Consider the following 22,904-nt stretch of genomic DNA (forward strand, 5'->3'; position numbering starts at 1 on the left):
CTCCCAACTGTACAGTCGCTGGAAAATAAAATTGAAGACTTCAGAGCAAGATTGTGATACCAGAGGGACTGCTGTGTACTTTGCTTCACGGAAACATGGCTATACACCGCCATTTTGGATGCAGTGCTTTAGCTCAATGGCTTTACCATTCTCTGCAAAGAAAGTACAGTTGACTTTTAAAAGCAGAGGAGGTGGAGTATACTTTGTGATTAACTCAAGGCACTATATTTTATGAGGAATTTGAAGAGAATTGGTATGTCATCAAAGACACACAGATTTTTACAGATGTGCCATGGAGAGCATTCTGGTTGTATCACCGTTTGGTATGGGTGGTCTCATTTTCACAGGATTAGAAGGAGCTGCAAAGTAGTAAACTCCACCAGCTCCATCATGGGCACTAGCCTCTGCAGCATCAAGGACACTTTTAAAAGATAATGCCGCAAGAAAGTAGCAGCCATCATTAAGGACCCCCATCACATGCCATTTTCTCATTACCATAAAGGAGGAGGTACAGGAGACCAAAGACGCACTCAACATTTCAGAAACAGCTTTTTCTGTTCCAGCATGAGATTTCTGAATGAACAATAAACCCATGAACACTACCTCAATATTTTTCCCATTTCTTTTAGCACTACTTATTTATATATTTACTGTAATTTATATTTTTTTATTATGTATTGCAATCACCAGTTGTCACAAAACGGATTTCATGACACACGCTAGTGATACTAAATTTGATTCTAACTAATCTCTGAGTAATTTGTTGGAATTTTCTTTCAACTGTTTGGCGCACTTGCAATACATCTTTTCTGTCTGTTCAACCAAATGAGCACCATCCTACTTTGTATATCTTCTGTCATTAAGTTTTTATCCATGTTAAGCCAGATTGTTCCCAATTAGGTCTACCAACTACATTTGACTCGAAGTTTTTTTTTCCACAGAACATCCACCTAATGGTAGTGAGATTTAATCAAACATTCAAAAACTGTGTTAATTGATATTAAAATACTGGAAATTAATTAAATGACAGTAAGATAATTAAAGTACTTACCTGCACTTACTTTCCAATCAAGGTTGATGACTCCACTTGAATGAATGGTGTTCAGCTCCTGTCCATTTGGCTCCGAGCATTTGTGTATGATATTGGATTTGGTGATTAGCAAAAGGTAAGTACATTTAGACCAATATGTTTTGTAATGTTGCTATTTGTGAAACCAAATACAAGCATGCAAATAGAAGCAGATACCCATTTTATCGTCTCATCATCCAGATGAACATGTATTTAAGTGTGGTGTTTCTTTGATCATGCTAAAAATGTTTGCTAATAAAACAGGGCATCTAGTACCATGCTGTTCAAGGCAAATCATTATGTATTATCTGAACCAATTAAATTGAAAGGTTATGAAATTAGTGCAAGGACTGAGTGAAAGCAGTGAACAGAATGTAAAGTTGGAGTTAAGGAAAATAAAGATAAGCTAAATAAAAATGCAAACAACAGGAATTCTGCAGATGCTGGAAATTCAAGCAACACACATCAAAGTTGCTGGTGAACGCAGCAGGCCAGGCAGCATCTTTAGGAAGAGGTACAGTCGACGTTTCAGGCCTGAAACGTCGACTGTACCCCTTCCTAGAGATGCTGCCTGGCCTGCTACGTTCACCAGCAACTTTGATGTGTGTTGCCTAAACTAAATAAAAGTTAAGTTTCAAATACTACACTTCAAATATTCAATTATTTAAACCTGGTCAAATGTGACTACTTAATTGGAAAAGTTAATTTTCAGTGCATAGTTGATGATAGCAAATAGTTATATCATTTAGTGGATATGTGGAGCAAGATAAGCAAGACTTTGACTGAAGATGGAGGTATGAGACTATAGATGCTAGAATATGGATCAAATATGGATCAAAAAGTAAACTGCAAGAGAACTTGACAGCTGTGGATGGAAATGGACGGTCAGTGTTTCAGGTCGAGACCTATCCTGTGGACTGAGTAGAGGGTGAGGTTTGGGGAAAGAGGTGAAAAATGACAGGTGAGGAATGATTGACAGAAAGATGGAGTTAGATGGTGGAAGGAAGGTGGAGATAGCAACAGAGGCCCATCATCATGGATCATTTCATCATAACAGTGAATGGAGATAGTACAAGGAAAAACAATAATAGAATGCTGAATAAAGTGCTAGAGTGCAGTGCAGTCAGATGCAAGCCCTTAAGGTGAGGCCAAGAGTCCATTCTGATGTACTAGGGATGGTACTGTACAACACTTTTTTAATAATTAGAATTGGTTTATTATTGTCACATATACCATGATACTGTGAAAAGCTAATCTAATATGCACAAACAGCATATTGTTTGTGGATATTAGATTATTATATAGGGTTTTAAGGTAGAACAAAGTAAAACAATAACAGCACACACAAAATGCTGGAGAAAATCAGCAGGGCAGGCAGCATCCATGGAAAGGAAGACAGTCAATGTTTCAGATTGAGACAAGAATGAAGTGTATATCTACAGAGAAGGTGTATTTCAGGTAAAGAATAAGTTACATGATCATAATGAGGTAGATTATGAGGTCAAGAATCTAAGTTATCATACTAGGGAATTATTTAATAGACTTGTAACAGTGCAATAGAATCTGAACTTGAACCTGAACCTGGTGTATGAGTTTTCAGGCTTTTGTACCTTCTGCTGATGGAAGAGTGGAGAAAAGAGTATGTTCAGGGTGGTAAGCATCTTTGATCTTCTGGCTCTTTTTCTGATGCAGCGAGAAGCATAGACAAAGTCCAAGGAGGGGAGGCTGGTTTCTGTGATATTCTCTGTAGTTTCTTGTAGTCATGTGAAGAGTGGTTGCTATACCGAGCCATGATGCATTCAAATGGTGCATTGATACAAATTGGTAAGGGTTGATGAGAACATGCCAATTTCTTGAACCTCTTGAAGAAGTAGAGGTATTGGTGAGCTTTCTTAGACAGATGTTAAACTGGAGTCTTTGTCCCATTATGGTTTCCAGAATCTTAGCAAACTTAGGTTTCTAAAGTCAATCATTTATCCCCGCTCATTTGGATTGTTAGATTTAATTGGTGTATTAATTTTAGTCCATCCTTGACTCCTTCCTTTTCTAAGTAAGACCATAAGATGTAGGAGCAGAATTAGACCATCTGGCCCATTGAGTCTGCTCCACCATTTCATCATGACTGATCCAATTTTTGTCTTGGCTCCAATCTCCTATCTTCTCCCCGTATCCCGTCATGCCCTGACCAATCAAGAATTAATCAACTTCTGCCTTAAATATACATAAAGAATCCCACAGATTCACCACTCTCTGGCTAAATAAATTCCTCCTCATTTCTGTTTGAAAGAGAAGCCCCTCTATTCTGAGGCTTTCTAGTTTTAGACTGTCCCACCACAGAGAACATCCTCTCCACATTCACTTTATCAAGGCCTTTCACCATTTGATAGGTTTCAATTAGATTATCGCTTCTGAATTCTAGTGAATGCAGTCCCAGAGCCATAAAAAGCTCTTCGTATGACAAGCCTTTCAATCCTGGAATCATTTTCATGAATCTCCTTTGAACCCTCTCTAGTTTCAGCGCATCCTTTCTAAGATGAGGGGCCCAAAATTGCACTCAATGCTCCAAGTGAGGCCTCAACAGTGCTTTATACAGTCTCAACATTACATCCTTGCTTTTATATTCTAGTCCTCTTGAAATAAATGTTATCATCTCATTTGCCTTCTTTACCACAGACTCAACCTGCAAATTAACCTTAAGGATTCCTGTACAAGGACTCCAAAGTCTCTTTGTGCCTCATTTTTGTATTTTCTCTCCATTTAGAAAATAGTCAACCCTTTCATTTCTTCTACCAAAATTATATAATTAAGCTCCCAGCTATAATTAGCCATGATTCAATAATGCTTACAACATGATACGTGCCAATCTGTAACTGCTATAAATTCATCTACCTTATTCTGTATACTGTGGACATTCAGCTATATCTTGTATCCTGTATTCGCCCTTTTCAACTTTATCCACCTTTTATGTAACAACTCCTCCTGTTGACTGTAATTTTGCCTTATCAAAGGCTTTTCCTCACTACACATTGCCTCTGTTTGTAAACCAGCTACCTCATCTTCAGCAGTATCAGACCTTTTCCCATCCTCCCCCCTGCCAAATTAGTTTAAACCCTCCCGAACAACTCCAGCCAACTTGCCCGCAAGGATATTGCATCCCCTCTGGTTCAGGTATATCCTGTTCCTTTTGTATAGGTCTTACCTTCCCCAGAAGAGATCCCAACGATCCATAAATCTAAACCCTGCACCCTGCACCAGCCACGCATTCACCTGCCAAATTTCCTTTTCCTACCCTCACTGGCACGTGGCATGGGCAGTAATCCAGAAAATTACTACCCTGGAGGTGTTGTTTCTTAGCTTCTGACCTAGCTCCTGAAAATCACTCTTCAGAACCTCCTTACCTTGTCTACCTATGTCAATGGTGCCAATATGTACCAACACTTCTGGCTGCTCACTCTCGCCCTTGAAAACGCCACGGATCCACGGGGGACTTCCGGGTCATCAAGGGAATGGCGGTGTAAGAAAAAGGTCTCTTGACAAAAAAGAAGGTAAACTGCCCCAAAATCGAAATTAGACAAATACTTAATATTGTATAACTATATTAATAAAAGGGGCAAGGATGATGTCTAAGAACAAGATTAAAAAGTCCACTCAGAAGGCTGATAAACACAAAGAGACGCAGCAAGGCGACGGGCCTAGCCCCCCCATGGCAAGCCAGGATGGAGATAATGAGGAGGAATCCGTGAATCTGTCTTTGATTCTCAGAGAGATTCGCGAGTTCCGACAAGATAACAACAAACAATTAAGATATTAAAGGAGAAATAGTAAAAACTAATTCGAGGATAGATGAAGCCGAAGCGAGGAATGTAGGAATTGAGGAGAAGCTACAAAACGCAGAGGAAGTGATAGCAGAAATGCTAAAGCAACAAGAGCAGCTCCAGTGGAAGCTAATAGACCAAGAAGGCCGCTCAAGAAGGGAAAATGTGAGGATCTACGGAGTTCCCGAAGGAACTGAATGTAAACCCAGATTGATGGTTCCCTTCGTGGAGAAGCTGCTTAGCAAGAACCTTGATATACCGGATGCAAAAGACCTACAGATAGAAAGGGCTCACCACACGTTGGCACCACAGCCTCGGGCAGCCGCCCAGCCCAGTTCAATTCTAGTCAGATTTCTCAGTTACAGAACGAAGGAGGAGGTGCTTAAACGGGCATGGCAAAAGAAAGGTTTCATGTGGAGCAACTGTAAAATTAGTTCAGACCGTGATTACGCACCGGGGATCCTTGCCAGACGGAAGGAATATGCGGAAACACGGAGGGTTCTGAAGGAAAACAACATCAGATTTCAGACCCTGTATCCAGCTCGGCTGAGAGTCTTTTACGACGAAGGGACAAAAACTTATGCTATGGCGGAGGACAACGTCGGACTTGGCAGACCGGGGACTACCTATTAAAGTTATCACCTAACCGGAGTCGCTACTGGAGAGGATTCGGCAGAAGTCGTGGCAGCCAGTGTGGCGAGGATGCTCCACACGAACCAGAGTGTCAAACTACAAGGAAAAGCTGCAGATGTTCAGACGCGAATGTACAGAGAGTACGGGTTAATTAAGAGAAATGACTGAAAAGAGTAAATCGGACTTAAAGGTAAAATGAAAGCTGGTAACTGAAAATAAGCTAGACGGAATAACTTGAATGATAGCAATATGGTCGAGACATAAGTAGGAGAAAATTCTCTATGATTATTCACACTGCTGAGGGCTGTCTAACACAGGGTGAAGACAGAGGTTATTCCTCTGAACTGAGGCGGGTCGGTGCTCAGGCCTCACTGTTGGAAGTCGGGAAAAATTTTCAAATGTTATACATTCAAAAATGTCTAGGGTGTGGTTATGTTTTGGTTTACTGTTGAGAAGGGATTGCTTACTGTTTGGTTAGAAAAGGAGAGTGTTTTTTTTCTACTAGAGAAAAATGCAAATTGAATTGGTAAAAATAATTTCCTATAATGTTAATGGGGTTTTGAATCAAATTAAAAGAAATAAGATTATGTCTAAATTGAAAAAAGAGAGGGCACAAATAGCTTTCCTCCAGGAAACACATATGAGCCAATCCGAACATGAAAAATTAAAAAGAATGGGCTTTAAGCATGTATTTTATTCATCATATAAATTGAGCCACAAAAGAGGGGTAGCTACTTTAATATCAAGTACTCTTAATTATGAACATATTTCAGAGACTAAAGACAAAGATGGACGATTTGTAAAAATTACAGGAAGAATAGAAGGTACAGAAATAACACTGCTGAATGTTTATGCTCCTCCAGGTTGTGAATGTTCATTCTATAGACCCATTTTTGACCTAATGGTCAGTTCTCAAGGGGTAGTAATCTGTGGAGGGGATTTTAATATTAGGTTAAATCCTGCATTAGATTCTTCAAAAATAGTTAGAATAAACCTCTGACTCGGAAAATGAATTTATTGATGGAGCAGTTGGGAATTATAGATGTGTGGAGGGAATTACACCCCACTAGTAAAGATTGTACACATCACTCTTTCCCTCATTCAGCCTATTCAAGGATAGACTATTTCTTTATCTTCAATACAGGATAAAAAACTGTAATATTGCAACAATTGATCTGTCGGATCATAGCCCAGTCTCTATGTCGCTAATCCTGGGAAGGAAAATGAGGAAAACACTATGGAGGTTAAATTCACATATACTCAATAACTTGAAAGTTATGGAGAGATTAAGGGGAGAAATCAAAGAATACCTAGACCTTAATGACACGGGAGAAACATCACCAGTGATCTTATGGGATACATTGAAAGCTGTACTGAGAGGAAAAATTATTTCCATTACCACTCACATGAAAAAAATCAATGCACAAAAATTAGCAGACCTTCAAGGAAAATTAAAACAACTTCAAGTTGTAGATAGCAACAAAAGTAATTCTAATTTAAAACAGGAAATTAGGAAATTGCAAAGTGAAATTGATGATATTTATACATTGGAAACTCAAAGAAATTTTCTTTACCTGAGACAAAAGAATTATGAAGTAGGAGGTAAATCAGCTAGATTATTAGCATATAAATTACGAAAACAACAAGCAGACAATACAATTCATAAAATAAAGAATCCAAAGACAGAGCTTGTGGAGAATACAATAGGGAAAATTCAAGAGAGTTTTGAAACATATTATCGAGAGCTGTACTCCCAACCCCGGGCCTCCAATGAGCCCTATATAGACAATTTATTGAATTCTTTAGATCTACCCAAGCTTACAGATTTACAAAATGAATGCCTATTAGAACCAGTAACTGTCAAAGAACTGAATGTGGCCATCTCTAGATTAAAGGCTGGAAAGTCTCCAGGTTCTGATGGGTTTACCTCAGAGTGGTACAAATCGCTGAAGTCACAGTTAGCCCCATTACTACTTAACACCTTTATTTGGATCTTGCAGAGAGGAGAAACTCCACCTTCCTGGAGAGAAGTGATTATTTCAGTTATCCCTAAAGAGGGTAAAGATAAACTAGAATGTGGTAATTATTGGCCAATTAGCTTTTACCTGGCCTAATCCACTTAGACCAGACTGGATTTATTCAACAAAGACAAACACAGGACAACATAAGGAGAACTCTACACATACCAGAACAGGTTATTAAGAACAGGACAGAGACAATGGTAGTGGGATTAGACGCTGAGAAAGCTTTTAATTCAGTTAGTTGGGCATTCCTATACAGAGTGTTAGGAAGATTTGGTTTTCAAGAAAAGTTTATTAAAGTAATCCAGACTTTATACGAAAGCCCTACAGCTGGAATTAAGATAAATGGGGACCTTTCTGACTCCTTTATTTTAGAGAGAGGCACTAGACAGGGATGCCCAATTTCTCCTCTCCTTTTGCGCTATACATTGAACCGCTTGCCCAACTAATAAGACAGAGTGAAATTGTAAAAGGTATCAAGGTGGCAGGGATTGAACAGAAAGTGGCTTTATTCACAGATGATGTTTTAGTCTATCTGAGTGAACCAGAAAAATCATTTATAGGATTGTTTACACTGTTGGATGACTTTGGGAAAATATCAGGTTATAAAATAAATGTAAAGAAAACGCAGGTTATGTCCCTAAATTATACACCATCCAAAAAACTGCAGGATACATATGATCTTAAGTGGGAAGCTAAATCATTAAAATATTTAGGAATAACCCTGCTGAAGGATCTTTCGACGCTGTCACAGGTAAATTATGGGCCATTAATTTCAGAGGTAAAAGCAGATATGCATAGATGGAATCTTATCCCCTTTTTAAGTTTATATTCAAGGATAAATACCATAAAAACGAATATTCTCCCTCGGTTACTCTACCTTTTCCGGACTTTACCTGAGGAGGTGGATGATAATCAATTCAGGGAATGGGACAAATGGATTTCCCGCTTTATCTGGCAAGGAAAGAAACCTAGAATTTGATATAATACTTTACAGTTAGGGAAGGAAGGAGGAGGTATGGTACTTCCTTGCTTGAGAAATTATTTTTATGCTTCACAGATAACCCCTCTGTTATATTGGTGTAATAAAGAATATGAGGCTAGATGGAAGGAAATAGAATTTGGATTGGTTGACAGTTTTCCTCTACAGGCCTCAATAGCTGACAAAGGATTGATGGCCCAATTGGAAAAGTTTAAAAACAACAGGATAAATCTTACATTAAAAGTATGGCAGAAGGTGGTCAATTCATGTGGAATCAATAACATTTTAAAACTTTTCAGATGGTGTGCATATGATACCGAATTCCTTCCCAACAGAGGAGATGAAAGATTTGAACTATGGATAAAGAAAGTTCTTACAATTTACCTCTCATTTACACATAAAAGAGTATTACGAAGTTTCCAATTCCTGCAGAACAAACATGGCCTAGAACACAATGACTTTTTTAGGTAACCCAGAGTTTACGTTAACCAGAGTTGTAGATATACAGACTTATCAACAGCAGAATTAGAATTTTTCAAGGTTCTGAATTCGGCTTACAGTTCAATACCAAGTAAATCAGTTTCTCGATTATATAATGCACTCTCCCATGCTAAAAATGTAAACACATTGTATATTAAAGAGAAGTGGGAGAAAGAAGTGGGGTTGGTACTTTCAGAGGAGGCTGGGGGGGAAATATGCAGCTTTCAGTGGTCTTGGACTAACTCTTTGACTGGGAGAGAATATTGTTGAAAAAATATTATAAGATACTTCAAGACCCCATATCAGGAAAAATATAAAGACACAAACGTGGCGTGTTGGAGAAGGTGCGGCTCCACGGAGGCAAATCATTTCCTTATTTTCTGGGATTGCCCTAAATTAAGTTTATATTGGAAAGGTGTTCATAGAACATTAGTTAAGGTACTTAAGACCCAGATACCTCTGAACTTTGAGACGCTCTATTTGGGGCATGTATTGTTTCTTGAACAGAAGAAAGATATAAAGTTGCTGCAGGCCCTTTTAGTGGCAAGTAAGAAATCAATCACTAGAAAGTGGCTAAATCCACCTACATTAGAAGATTGGCACGAAATTATCTTGGAAATATTTAAAATGGAAAAGGTGACTTACTCTCTGAGAATTCAAAAAGAAAAATTTTATCAAATTTGGAATAAATGGATTGAATATATAACCCCAAAGCAAGCAGACTTTAGATGACTGTCCTAATGATTTATACTGCTCTTCTGATCAACACAGTAATATTGCTAACGTAAGCACCCCTGGTCTAAATGTTTACTGTTTTTGTTTTTTTTTTGAAAATGGAGAATTAACACAAGTAAAGGAAAAGATTTGGGAAAGGGATAAAAAATGATAAAATTAAGTAAATAAGTACATAGGGATTGGATAATTATGTTTGGGGGTAGGAGCAAACATGAACAAGTTAGGATATAAACACCTACAATGGTAGTTACATAGGCTTACGTACAACATTTTGGACCAGAAAGAAATGGTCCAGAAGAGATATATGGAAATTATTATTATTTTTCTTAACAACTAATATCATTACTTAGCCTAATTTCAACTGCACATAATTATCTATTTAAGTGTCTAATTTCTTTTTATATCATCTTAATGTGTACTTAGGAATGTATAAATAATTATAGTTTTATACATATATAAAAAAAATGGAAAAGCTTATACATGTGAATAAGTTGTGAATTCCTTATCCAAATAAAAATTAAAAATTAAAAAAAAAAGAGAATGCCATGGATCCAATCCAAGACATCCCTGAACCTGGCACCAGGGTGGCAACATACCATCCAGGTGTCTCTATTGTGCCCACAGAACTATCACTCTGTTTTTCTGACTAGGGAATCTCCTAACACCAATGCAGTTCTTTTCATCCCTCTGCTCTTCTGAGCCACAGTGCCAGAGACCCGGTCACTGTGGCTCTCCCCTGGTAGCTCTCCCCCCTCAATAGTATCTAAAGTTATATGCTTATTATTGAGGTGAATATCCACAGGTGTACTCTGCACTGGCTGTGCACTTCCCCTCCTTTCCTAACAGCCACCCAGCTACCTGTCTCCTGCACCCTAGGGATGGCTACCTCCCTGAGGATCCTGTCTATCTTCTCCTTATTCTCCCATATGAGACAAAGGTCATCGAGCTACAGCTCCAGTTCCTTAATATGTTCTCTCAGGAGCTGCAGTTTGGTGCGCCTAGTGCAGATGTGTTTATGTGGGAGACTGGCAGTCTCCCAGACTTTACACATTCCACACACATTACAAAACACTGCTCCTGGAGCCATGTTCACTAAACTACAATGCCTTAACAGACAAGGACTGAACAAATAAGAGCAGATAGAGAGTAGCTTGTATTTCACCTCACTGAAGCCTGATCTCACCTTAGTATGATGAGCCAAAGCTACTCTAAACACTGGCACACGAATGAGAATGGCTACTCCACCTGCACCTGTGATATTTTTATTGGCCCTTTCTAATGAATCCCTCTTGCTGATTGGTTGCTTCACAACTCCGAGCAACTGCCACAACCTCTTGCCTTTAAAATCTCAATCGCCATCCCGATTGAAAGCTGGCTGTTTTGACGCACTCCCCCACATCGGAGGTTCAACTTGGAAAACTGCTGTGAAGCTCTGCCTATTAAATCTTGAACGTGGACCTGATTGAAAGGTAGCAACTTATACAAAATGCTGGAGGAATTTAGCATCTAGGAAAAGAGTACAGTTGATGTTTTGAAGATGTTGAATCCTCGTAGGTTGAGTTAAGAAATTGCAAGGGTATAAGGACGTTGATGGCAATTACGTACAGGCCTCTCAGCAGTGGCTGGGAGGTGGACCACAGGAGACAGCAGGAAATAGAAAAGGTGAGTCAAAAGGGCAATGTTACGGGGGATTTTAACAAGCAGGACAATTGGGAAATTCAGGTTGGTAATGGATCTCAAGAGTGAGTTTGTTGAATGTCTGAGAGATAGCTTTTTGGAGCAGTTTGTTGCTGAGCCTACTAGGGGATTAGCTATACTGGATTGGGTGTTATGTAATGAACCGGAGGCAATTAGGAAGCTTAAGGTAAAAGAACCCTTAGGAACCAGTGATCACAATATGATTGTGTTCAACTTGAAATTTGATAGGGAGAAAGTAAAGTCTGATGTAGCAGTGTTTCAGTACAGTAAGGGAAATTACAATGATATGAGGGAGGAGTTGGCCTAAGTAAATTGGAAGGAGCTGCTGGCAGTGATGTCAGCAGAGCAGCAATGGCGTGCGTTTTGGGGGAAAAATGAGGAAGGTGCAGGACATGTGTATTCCAAAAATGAAGAAATGCTCAAATGGTGAAATAGTCCAACCGTGGCTGACAAGGGAAGTCAAAGCTATTGTAAAAGCAAAAGAGTGGGCATACAACAAAGCAAAAATTAGTGGGAAGATGGAGGATTGGAAAATTTTTAAAAGCCTACGGAGAGCAAACCATTAGAAGAGAAAAGATGAAATATGAAAACATTTATGAAACTATCAATGTGGATAGTAAAAGTTTTTTCAAGTATATTAAAAATAAAAGAAATGAGAGTGGATATTACTGTTAGAAAATGATGCAGGAGAAATAATAACGGGGGACAAGGAGATGGCTGCTGAACTAAATGAGTATTTTGTGTCATTCTTCACTGTGGAAGACACTAGCAGTATGCCTGATGTTGTAGTGTGTGAAGGAAGCAAAGTGGGTGCAGTTCCTGTTACAAGAGAGAAGGTACATAAGTCACCCGGACCAGAGGAACTGTACTCTAGGGTTCTGAAAGGGGTAGATTTGAAGATTGTGGTGGCATTATAAATGATCTTTCAAAAATCATTGGACTCTGCCATGGTGTCAGAGGACTAGAAAATTGCAAATGTTACTCCATTCTTTAAGAAAGGAGGAAGGCAGCAGAAAGGAAATTATAGACCAGTTAGCCTGACCTCAGTGATTGGGAAGATGTTGGAGTCAATTGTTAAGGATGAGGTGATGGAGTCCTTGGTGCCAAAGGACAAGATAGGACAAAGTCAGCTTGGTTTCCTTCAGGGAAAATCCTGCCTAATGACCATGTTGGAATTCCTTGAGGAGATTACAAGTAGGATAGATAAAAGGGCATGCAGTGGATGTTGTATATTTGGAATTTCAAAAGGCCTTTGACAAGGTGCCACACATGAGGCTGCTTTCCAAGTTAAGAGCCCATGGTTTTACAGGAAAGTTACTAACATGGTTAGAGCATTGGCTGATTATAGGAGGCAGTGAGTAGGAATAAAAGGATCCTTTTCTGGTTGGCTGCCAGTGACTAGTGGTGTTCCACAGGGGTCAGTGTTGGAACCACTTCTTTTTATGGTGTATATAAATGATTTAGATGATGGAATAGATGGCTTTGTAGCCAAGTTTGCAGATAATATGAAGATTGGTGGAGGGGCAGTTATTGTCGGGGAAACTGGTAGGATGCAGAGGGACATAGACAGATTAAGAGAATGGGCAAGAAAGTGGCAAATGAAATACAATGTTGGAAAATGCATGGTCATACACTTTGGTAGTAGAAATAAATATGTGAACTATTTCCTAAATGGGGAAAAAGATCTAGAAATCTGAGATGCAGAGACACTTGGGAGTCCTTGTGCAGAACGCTCTGAAGGTTAACTTGCAGGTGGTGAGGAAGGCAAACGCCATGGTAGCATCGTTTCAAGTGGTCTAGAATCCAAGAGCAAGGATGCATTGCTGAGGCTTTATAAGGCACTGGTGAGGCCTCATCTTGAGTATTGTGAACAGTTTTGGGCCTTTGGAGAGGGTCCAGAGGATGTTTCCAGGAATGAAAGGTTTATCATACAAGGAACGTTTGATGGCTCTGGGTCTGTACTCGCTGGAATTCAGAAGGATGCAGAGGGGGGATCTCATTGAAACCTTTTGAATGTTGAAAGGCCTAGACAGAGTGGATGTGGAAAGGATGTTTCCCATGGTGGGAGAGTCTAGGACAAAAGGGCACAGGATAGAGGGGCAGAGAAATTTCCTTAGCCGAAGTGTGGTGAATTTGTGGAATTTGTTGTCAGATACAGCGGGGGAGGCCAGATTGTTGGGTGTATTTAAGGCAGAGATTGATAGGTTCTTGATTGGACATGGCATCAAAGGTTACAGGGAGAAGGCTGGGAACTGGGGTTGAGGAGGAGATTTTTGAAAAAAGGATCAGCCATGATTGAATGGTGGAGTATACTTGATGGGCCAGACGGCCTAATTCTGCTCCTATGTTTTATGCTCCAATCATTGCTTTAGAGATGTTTTGGGGCAAAACCCTTCCACAGGTGCTTCCTGGCCTGCTGAGTTCCTCCAGCATTTTGTGTGTGTTACTTTTGCTCTTATGCTTTTCCTTGTACCAGTGTTGATACTATCAATGTAGTTACTGTCCTGCACATATGCTAAGGCTGTGTATTATAATAATCTCCTTTAATCCTTGCATTTAAAAGTTTTGAATTGGAGTATAATCCCTGGATTAGTTATTTATTGTTAGACATTCAAAGCCAAAATTTCTTAGATTAAAATATATGCAGAAAAAATAAATGTTGGAAGTTAATATGTCCAACATGGCATTTTGGCTATTCAGAACACAATTAGATGCTAATTGGAATAGTTTTTGTCCCAAGATAATCTATGAAGGCTTCATGGACTTTAATTGCATAAAGCTGGGAGGGAAAATGAGAGGATGGTCAAGGCCACACAAATTGTGGCGTAGAAATTGTGAAAGTGGAAATAATCATTTACAAATTTATAATGGGTGATGCATAAAAGAAAGACAAGCTGTAAAAGAATTGGCAATGGAGAAATATAGATTCTGTATTAATTTCAACATTGTTACTTTATAAAATCTTGAATGAAATTTCGAAGATTGTTTATCTGTGGCATTTACTTCAGAGGCCATAGAGCTGTAGGATTCCTTTTTGAACAAAGTCCAACAAAATGTTGAAATGTGTTTTAACTCTTTGAATGCAGATTGTATATTTTGTGTTTGGGCATGTTTCTTCATTATAGTCAATGTAATCAGATAATCACATCGCTGATGGTAATTAGAAGGTAGAAGAATGTGCATGCAGGAATATTTTGGGAAGGAAGCTGGACAGGTGATGCAAAAAGGAAGTGTGCAAATCTATAATGAAGAAAGAGCGTGAGCTGAGAAAATTACCCATAACTGGAACAAAGGATAAAACCTACTTTAGATTGTGTTGCTCTTCAGTATCTTCTGTGAATTTTTCTTGTTTGATAATGTTCTAGAAATCTGTTGTACATAAATGTTAAAACTGAAATGGGTCTTTTCAGAAGCCTGTACAGCAGTTACAGAGGTGATTTAAAATAACCTAAGGAAGAGATGGCCCAATATTGAGCCGAGAACTTTTGAAGATTGACCTTGGGAAATTAATGTGGTGGTATTTTAGTTGGAAGTTTACTTGATTGACTAAATGTAAGAGGAAAGTATACTGTTAATGACAGAGCATTGATGTACAGAGAGATCTTCAGATGCAAGTCTATACGTCCGTGAAAGTGGTCGTTCAAGGTATTAGGATGGTAAAGAAAGCATGCTTTCCCTCATTACTATGGGCATGGAGTATAATATTCAGGAAGTCATGTTACTGTTGTTTAAATTTTGATTAGACCGTACTTAGAGTATTGCATGCAGTTCTGGTCACCCCGTTGCAGGAGGGATGTGGAGCCGTTGGAGAGGATTCAGAAGGTTACCAGGATGCATTCTGGATTAGAGAATATTAGCTATAAGGCTAGGTTTGACAAACTAGCGTGATCTTCTCTGGAGTATTTATTGGAGGCTGAGGAGACACCTGATAGAAGTTTATGAAGGGCATACTGTAGATAGGGTAGACAGCCAAAATCTTTTCCCCAGGGTATAAATGTTGATTATAGTGGGCATAGCTTCGATGTGAAAGGGGAAAGGTTTAAGGATGATGTACAGATGAAGTTTTCTTACACAGGGAAACACACTAGATGCCTGGAACATATTGCCAATAGTGGGAGTAGAAACATGAAAGTGGCATTCAAAGGGGCTTTTAGATAGACATGTGAATTTGCAACCAGTGGAGGAATGTGGATCATATACAGGCAGAAGGGATTTGTTTAATTTGGCATTGTGCTCAGCAAAGATGTCATGCCATTGTGTCCTATAACAGCAGAGTCAAGTTCTTTATAAAGAAGCATTGAGAATTGAAAGTGCCTTTATCTGACAGTTTATAAATGGGGTAGTATCAATTAGGCTTGTATCAATTGGGTATCTGGTTTGGCTGTTTGATGAAAAGCATAATTTATGCTGTTGACTAGCTACTGAATGAGATGAGTTATTTTGAGGCAACAAGCTATGATGGATCTTTGATAGGAATAGGCCAGCTGTCAAATCAAGGATCAGAAGCCAATTTACGGGTGAACAAGCTTGACAAAAGCTACGCGTGTTTATTGGTGACTGGGCATGGTGAGATTTTGCATGCTGAAGACTAAAAATTACTCTACTCAGATGGTGCAGTCCTAGGTGGAGTTTCTGTTCAGAACACAGTGATAAATCAATCAATATTTACAAATTATCAGATAAACTTGCACAGTATTTTCTATTATGATCTTGTTTTGTTTCTTCTACAATTATCCACAATAGTAAGAAGCCGTCATTGATTCCAATTTCTTGGTCTACTTCACGTTAGCAGTTTCCTTAAGTAAATTTACAATAGTGAAATGTAACTTTAATCTTCATTGAAAAGATTCTTTTTAACAAAACTACTTAAATGTTTCAATGTTAATTTATCAGAAACAGTTGACATTCATAATCTAATTTTTCTTCATTTTTTATAATTAAATAAGTCAGCAAAATTCAATGGATTAATAAAGTGAATGGAATATATTGAAGTGTCAAGTCTTGACCGATAACACATTGTACAGATTAATATTAAGTGTGATCCTGCTCGCATCTTGATTAAAAATAGATCATTTGTGCTGTATATGATAAAATGGTTCCTGTTTCAGTATTTGTGTGGTTAAGTTTTTTTTAAACTTGACCATTTTAAATGTCTTTTTTTCTATATAATTCTTATTGTGCACCAGTTAAAGCAAATTTATAAATTCTTTCAATACTAGTTTTAAAATGAAAATTAAATTTAAATGTAACAGTTCATGAAAGCATTTGGAAGTAAGAGCAGTTCCATTTAGTTACAGAATAACACACTGAACAGAAAATGCACACTTCAGCATACGTACACATATGTGGATCTCCAACAGAGCCAAAGATTTGTTTTCACTTGATGTGCGTTAATTTTGCTTGTTTGGAACAGATGACAAGATTACTGCACGTCAAGTGAACAGGTTAATATGTTGCAATCTATGATACCTGCAGCTATTTTACTGGGTGGCTCCCTGAATTCTTCAGTTGCTACACTCTTTAGCAAATGCATCTTGCCAGTAAACAACACTGTCTATTCAGAACCATCTTAGTAAAAACTTGAATGATAATAGATGAATAATAGTTATAAATATCATACCGTAAAAATGTGCATTGTTTTGAATACCATTTACTGTTGCTGATCGCTTCTGCTAGATCAGCCTTTCTCAACCTTTTTGCCCTGGAGGGACCCTTGAAATAATTTTCAGGTCTCAGGGAACCCCTGCATACAAGTTGTTATTATATCTGGAGCTCACGGTATATTAGCGTGATCAGTAGATATAGCAATCCAAAAAAAACTGTCGATGCTCTTTTGAGTAGAGAATGAATTTTTAGCCAACCTTTCTTGGAGAAAAACAGATAGTTAAGCTAGACGCGAGGAAATCTGCAGATGCTGGAATTTCAAGCAACACACATAAAAATTGCTGGTGAACGCAGCAGGCCAGGCAGCATCTATAGGAAGATGTACAGTCGACGTTTCGGGCCGAGACCCTTCATTAGGATTAACTGAAAGAAGAGATAGTAAGAGATTTGAATCTCTTATTACTTCAACTGAAATGAGACCATTTCTATCCTTATTCTTGATGGTTGTTAAACAAGAAGAAGCTTGTTCACACATGTAAGAAGTTGAAAACTGCAGCAAAATGTTCATTGCTTTCCTACGAATGGCAGGGCACACTTTTTTTTTCACAGAAATCCAGGGGCAGGTCAATAAATTTCATCTTGAGTGCATGATCAGAGTGCACCTCACTAAGTTCTTTCTCTTCTCTCAAGGTCAAGTTCTGAGGCTGAGCAGAAGATTCAGAGAAAGGGTCCCTCACCCAGTCATGCAGTGGCATTGAAAGGGAAGAAAAATACTGTTCAATTTTGTTTGCTGTTCTTCCAGGTGGTTTTCAATAAGACTCGAGACTTTCTGATATGCTTCCTCACTCTCAAGCCCAAGCAGCAGTGGAAACATTTCCAGATTCCTTTTGCAGCATGATTTTTCCAAAGATTTTAAATCCAAGAATCTTGTCACTTGAAGTCAAAATATTTTCTCCAGGGCCTTGCAGAGATTCGTTCAACTGGTTCATATGATGAAAAATATCTGTTAAGTAGGCTAGTTTTTGAAGCCATTTTTCATCTTCAAAGCACTTAGCAAAATTTGGCCTACAATTTTCTTGAAAGTACTCCTGCAATTCACCTTTCAGCTCAAACACCCTGTTGAGAACTCTTCCTCTGCTAAGCCACCCGATTTTTGTATGTAGCAGGAGATTTGTGTGCTCTTTGTCCAGGTTTTCACACAGTTGTTTTAAATATTCTTGAGTGAACTAGTCTTAAAGCTACTAAATAACTTGCTTCTTGAAACTTTTTACTGACTGTGACTTTATTTTCAAAAGCTTTAATCTGTTTGTTTTGAGATTCCAATGGTCGTTTAAAATAATTAGCACTTTTACATGTTGTTTGTAGTTAAGTGTCTTTTCAATTTTCCTGGAGCCATTGCTACATTTATAAGTTGTTTGCCACAGACTAAGCACAATGGAATAGGACAACTTGGATCACCAGCCCAAGCAAAATCCATTGACAAGTAATTTTCATAGTAAAGACATGGTACCGGCTGATTACTCCAGTCCCACCCACTGCTTTTGGTCAGGGCCCAGAAGAAGCTGGTGGATGCCTTCTAGGGCATCAGGAGGCTTTGGGTCTCTGCTGCGGTCTTGAGTCTTCTGATCACAGAGGACGTTCAGTCACTGGTGTGTGTGCGCACCCAGCTGACGGCTGTCCATCTCAGGACCCTGCAGAGGTACCTGTACATCACACACACACAATGCTGGAGGAACTCAGCAAGCCAGACAGCATCTATGGAAAAGAGGACAGTTGACGTTTCAGGCCGTGACCCTTCAACAGGTGTAGAGAAAAAAAGATGAGGAGTCAGAGATAGAAGGTTGGGGGGCGGAGGGGAGGGGAGGGAGAAACACAAGGTGATAGGTCAAACTGGGAGGGAGTTCTAGCATCAGCAGATTTTTTCTCGTTTGTGATTGAGATACCTGTACAGTGACCACTCTGGCGATGCACTTTCTCCACTGGGGACACTGCCTGCAGAACGTCATGCCGCTTTAATATGGGATCTAGTCTCATACAGACAGGATGCTCCTGTGCCAACAGGTGATGGTGCTGTAGCTGCGAGGTGGATGAGACCCCATCCTATCAGAGTGGGTGTCGAGGGAGTGGAGGAGTTCCGGCTGCACCACCACCCGATCGGCCAGAAGTGCTCGTTGGACCCAGGCCTTGGGATACCACGCAGGAGAGGGTCCCGCATAACGTGAGCCGTCTTGCGGGGATGCCCACTGTGCCGTTCCGTGATGCTCAAAAGTACTTCTTGTATAGGCTGCTCTTGCACATCTTTCATTTCCTTGCCTTTGTCTGCCAACCAGACTCACCTTGGTGGTCTGTTTTGCCATCTGGCAGCAGAGGAAGTCCCCAGTGGAAATCTCCTTCTACAGGTGTCCTTCCCCTGTACATTGGGGACCTGGGGTGGAAGATGTTGCATGGGGCAGTACCACGCAACAGGTCTATAAGCAGGTTCACTGACACCCCATCCACCTGTCCATTCTGTGGCTGGGAGGAGTCACTGTACAAAGCTTGTATGGAGTGTGAGAGGTTGCAGCCCCCGTTTGAGTATCTGAAGGGGCTGCTGCTCAGGTTCTGGCTGCACTTCAGCCCCGTGCTCCTGATATACAGGCACTCAGTATGAAAGGGGAAGGGTTGACAGGAGGATTTACTGATGAGCTTGCTCCTGGGCCTGCCCATTCATGGGTCTAGGCGGCATAAAATTGAGGGTTCTGCTCGGGCTGATTGCCTGCCGCTCTTCCGAGGATATGTTGGTGCCCCGCTGTCCTTGGATAGGGAACATGCAGTCACAATGGGTATAGTGGGGGATTTCTGGGAATGGTGGGCCCCCCAGGGAATTGACTGTTTTATAGACAGTAATCGTATTTGAATTTATTTGCTGTCTTGTAAATACTTATTGTTTGTACTTTTTGCTTTTGTTGTGTAAATAAAATTTTATAGTTTTGTTAAAAAAAAGATGGATTTTTTTGTGTCCATTGTTGCACTAGTGCAGTAAAATGACTCAGAAGATTGTAATTCTTCATCATTAACCTTATCAGAATTGTATTTAGGTCTAGGCCTAGAATCTCCTCTTCCATCTCACACTTCTTCAAAAAACTCCACACTGGACTATCTTTAGAATGAAAATTTCCCTCCAGTTTTCTATGACACTGGTAGTTTGTTCTTTTGCTGTCATAAGTCAGTCAGCAACATGTCAGGGGAAACTGGGGGAGGTAATTTGGGAGGGAGAGGCTGATGTCACAGCCCAATTTGAACAAGGCCATTCAATGCTTGGAAAACTGACATTATGCTCCTCATCAGCCTACCGTCCTTCCCTCCGTGCAAAACAGTGCTCACCAATTATCAACGGCCTTCTCTATCTTGTGTTTAAAAACTGAGAATGGATTCAAACAGAAGCATGGTGCTACTGCACACTGCCACACTGTCTGAGCGACTTCTAACAAGATTGCTAATGGGGCTGGTTGGTCACCGCCCACCACTGCGAGTGCTAACACCCAGCATTGTGCGAAGTTCAAAATACACTTTTTTCAAAAATCTTGATCTCTCGCGGAACACCTAGCGACCTCTCACAGAATTCTAGGGTTCCACAAGACCCCGCTTGAGAAACCCTGTGTTCTTTGGTGTATCATAACATTTCCAGTGGTAACTTCCCATGAGAAGAACAGAGTGTCTGCTTTGGGAGTCTGTCACTGAGGATCTATCTTGGCCAATGCAGCTGACTTGAGTGTAATCATAAACTACCAATGTAGAGCCTAGTGTCCTGGCTACATATGTTTAATTTGGGTTAGGATATGCATGAAGAGGATCTTAAGTTCTTGGGTTAGGCATGGATTGGGCTGAGCCACTCTGCTCAGTACATTACAGCGGCAAGCACATTTTACTAAAGTAGTTTCTGCTAGCTGTACGTTGCATTGCTGGATGAAATGACCAGGTATTGTGTGCTCGGGAATTAAATTCTGACCAATATTTACTGCAATAGTCATGTTGGGAAATATTTCAAGTCCTTGGCATCAGGTTTGATTTGGATTGTCTGAGATCAAGTCTGAATTTAAAATTCGATTCTAATGGATCACTACGTCAGTGGTGACGCTTGGTAGAAGGGAAGTTGTAGGTGGACAGGCTTTGAAAAGGAATATACTCTTTCAGATGAAGGTCATACTGTTGATGTAACCACCCACAATATGGTTACAGGTGCCCATAAGTTTTCTCAATCAATGGCTGTTGTGGATAGACAGGAGACCAGTGATTGATCTGTCAGTAAGGAAAGATGAGAATTAATTAGGATTTGCTCCCAACAATTGGAAATGTTGTAAGAAGATTGGCAACTGTTAGTGACTTCTCTTTAGAAGGAATGCGAAAGAACCCAGAGGGCTATGCAGGAGGGGGTTGGGCTTGGACCAGCGGCAGAAGGGTACAAAGGCAATGAATAAGTTAGACTTGGCATCTATGGGGTAATGTAAAGGAGCAGAAACCAAATGGGAGATTGAAAGTGCATAATGAGATGAGAAATAAATAGACTTGGATAATCCTGTCTCTCATGTCTTGGTGCTCTTGGTGGTTCTACAAATTTGTCTACGTAAGTGAAGAACAACTCTAGCTCCTTCTTTTCCAGCCCTTCACCTCCCAGTTTTTTACTTCATCCCCTTCCCCCACCCACCTGGCTTCACCTATCACCTTCTGGCATGTACTCCTTCCCCTCCCACCATCAGCTTATTCTGGCACCTTCCCCCTTCCTTTGCAGTCCTGATGAAAGGTCTAGGCCCAAAAAATCAAATGTTTATTCATTTCCATAGATTCTGCCTGACTTGTTGAATTCCTCTAGCATTTTTGTGTTACAACAAATCTAGCTCACTGCTTATTTTAATTATTTAACTTGTTACAAGTTCACAATCTTAACTCTGTAATTCAATTGATTTCTATTGAATGTAAAATAGTGTTTGCTTTTCTCTAGGTTTAAATGTCTGTATTTCAATTGAAGAGCTTATAGTGTGTATAGTGAAGATAGGAACCTAAAACAAGTTTCCTGTTTATGACTTTTATATACTTGAGCAGCTGCCTGTTGCTTTCACACATTTTATGTAGGTTAAGAGTTGCAAGGTGTCATTGATTGCTCAGAAAACTTGCACTTCGACACGCCAGCTTGGCTAAACAGAGGAGTACTTTTAGTAGTAGACTAAGATAACTGCACTGCTCCGAAGAGCGCTACGTGACATCATTCTTGCCCTTGGCCTTTAGGCTCTACGAGTCAACCTACAGCCAGCAAAGTGATGATCCCCTCCTGTTAGAATGTTTGAGGTAACTTTTTTTAATTGTTTCTTTCTTCTCTTCTAATATTTGTATATCTGTGCACTTGTAATGCTACTGTGACACTGTAATTTCCTTTGGGATCAATGAAGTATCATTTATTTATCTATCTATCTATCTATATCTATCTCCCTGCAAGCCTGTGTCAGTCCATTATAAAGTGGTGTTGAATCATCAGCACATATGTTGAGCTATATTCTACTATCGTTTGGAACTACTTCAGTTGTCAATGTTAACAGATTTAAGTTTGAGTAATTGAGTATTGAGAATTGTTTTTTAATACTTAATAACTAAACACAGGAATGATGACCATAAAGCTATGAAATTTTTCCAGAAGTAGTTTGATTTACTAATATCCTTTAGGAAAGAAAGTCTGCTGTCTTATCCTATTTGGTCCAAATACAAGTTTAGGAACACTAACCTGATGAAGGGTCTCAGCACACAACATTGACTGTTAATTCCTCTCCTTAAATGCTCCCGGACCTGCTAGGTTCCTCCAGCATTTTGTGTGTGTGACTCTGGATTTCCAGCATCTG

At 39.6% G+C, this 22,904-nt stretch overlaps 1 protein-coding gene across 5 annotated transcripts in view; it reads left to right on the top strand.

Annotated features, from left to right (window-relative positions):
- Window positions 1–22,904, top strand: part of LOC134349723 (inositol polyphosphate-4-phosphatase type I A) — a 271,499-nt gene that overhangs the window by 52,398 nt on the left and 196,197 nt on the right. For all 5 annotated transcript variants that reach the window (XM_063054477.1, XM_063054480.1, XM_063054481.1 and 2 more), the window contains exon 2: window positions 1,074–1,166. The gene's annotated coding sequence lies outside the window, so the exon portion shown is untranslated. The remainder of the gene's footprint in view (window positions 1–1,073; window positions 1,167–22,904) is intronic.

This window comes from Mobula hypostoma, chromosome 7 (assembly GCF_963921235.1).
Source record: "Mobula hypostoma chromosome 7, sMobHyp1.1, whole genome shotgun sequence".
NCBI lineage: Eukaryota > Metazoa > Chordata > Chondrichthyes > Myliobatiformes > Myliobatidae > Mobula > Mobula hypostoma.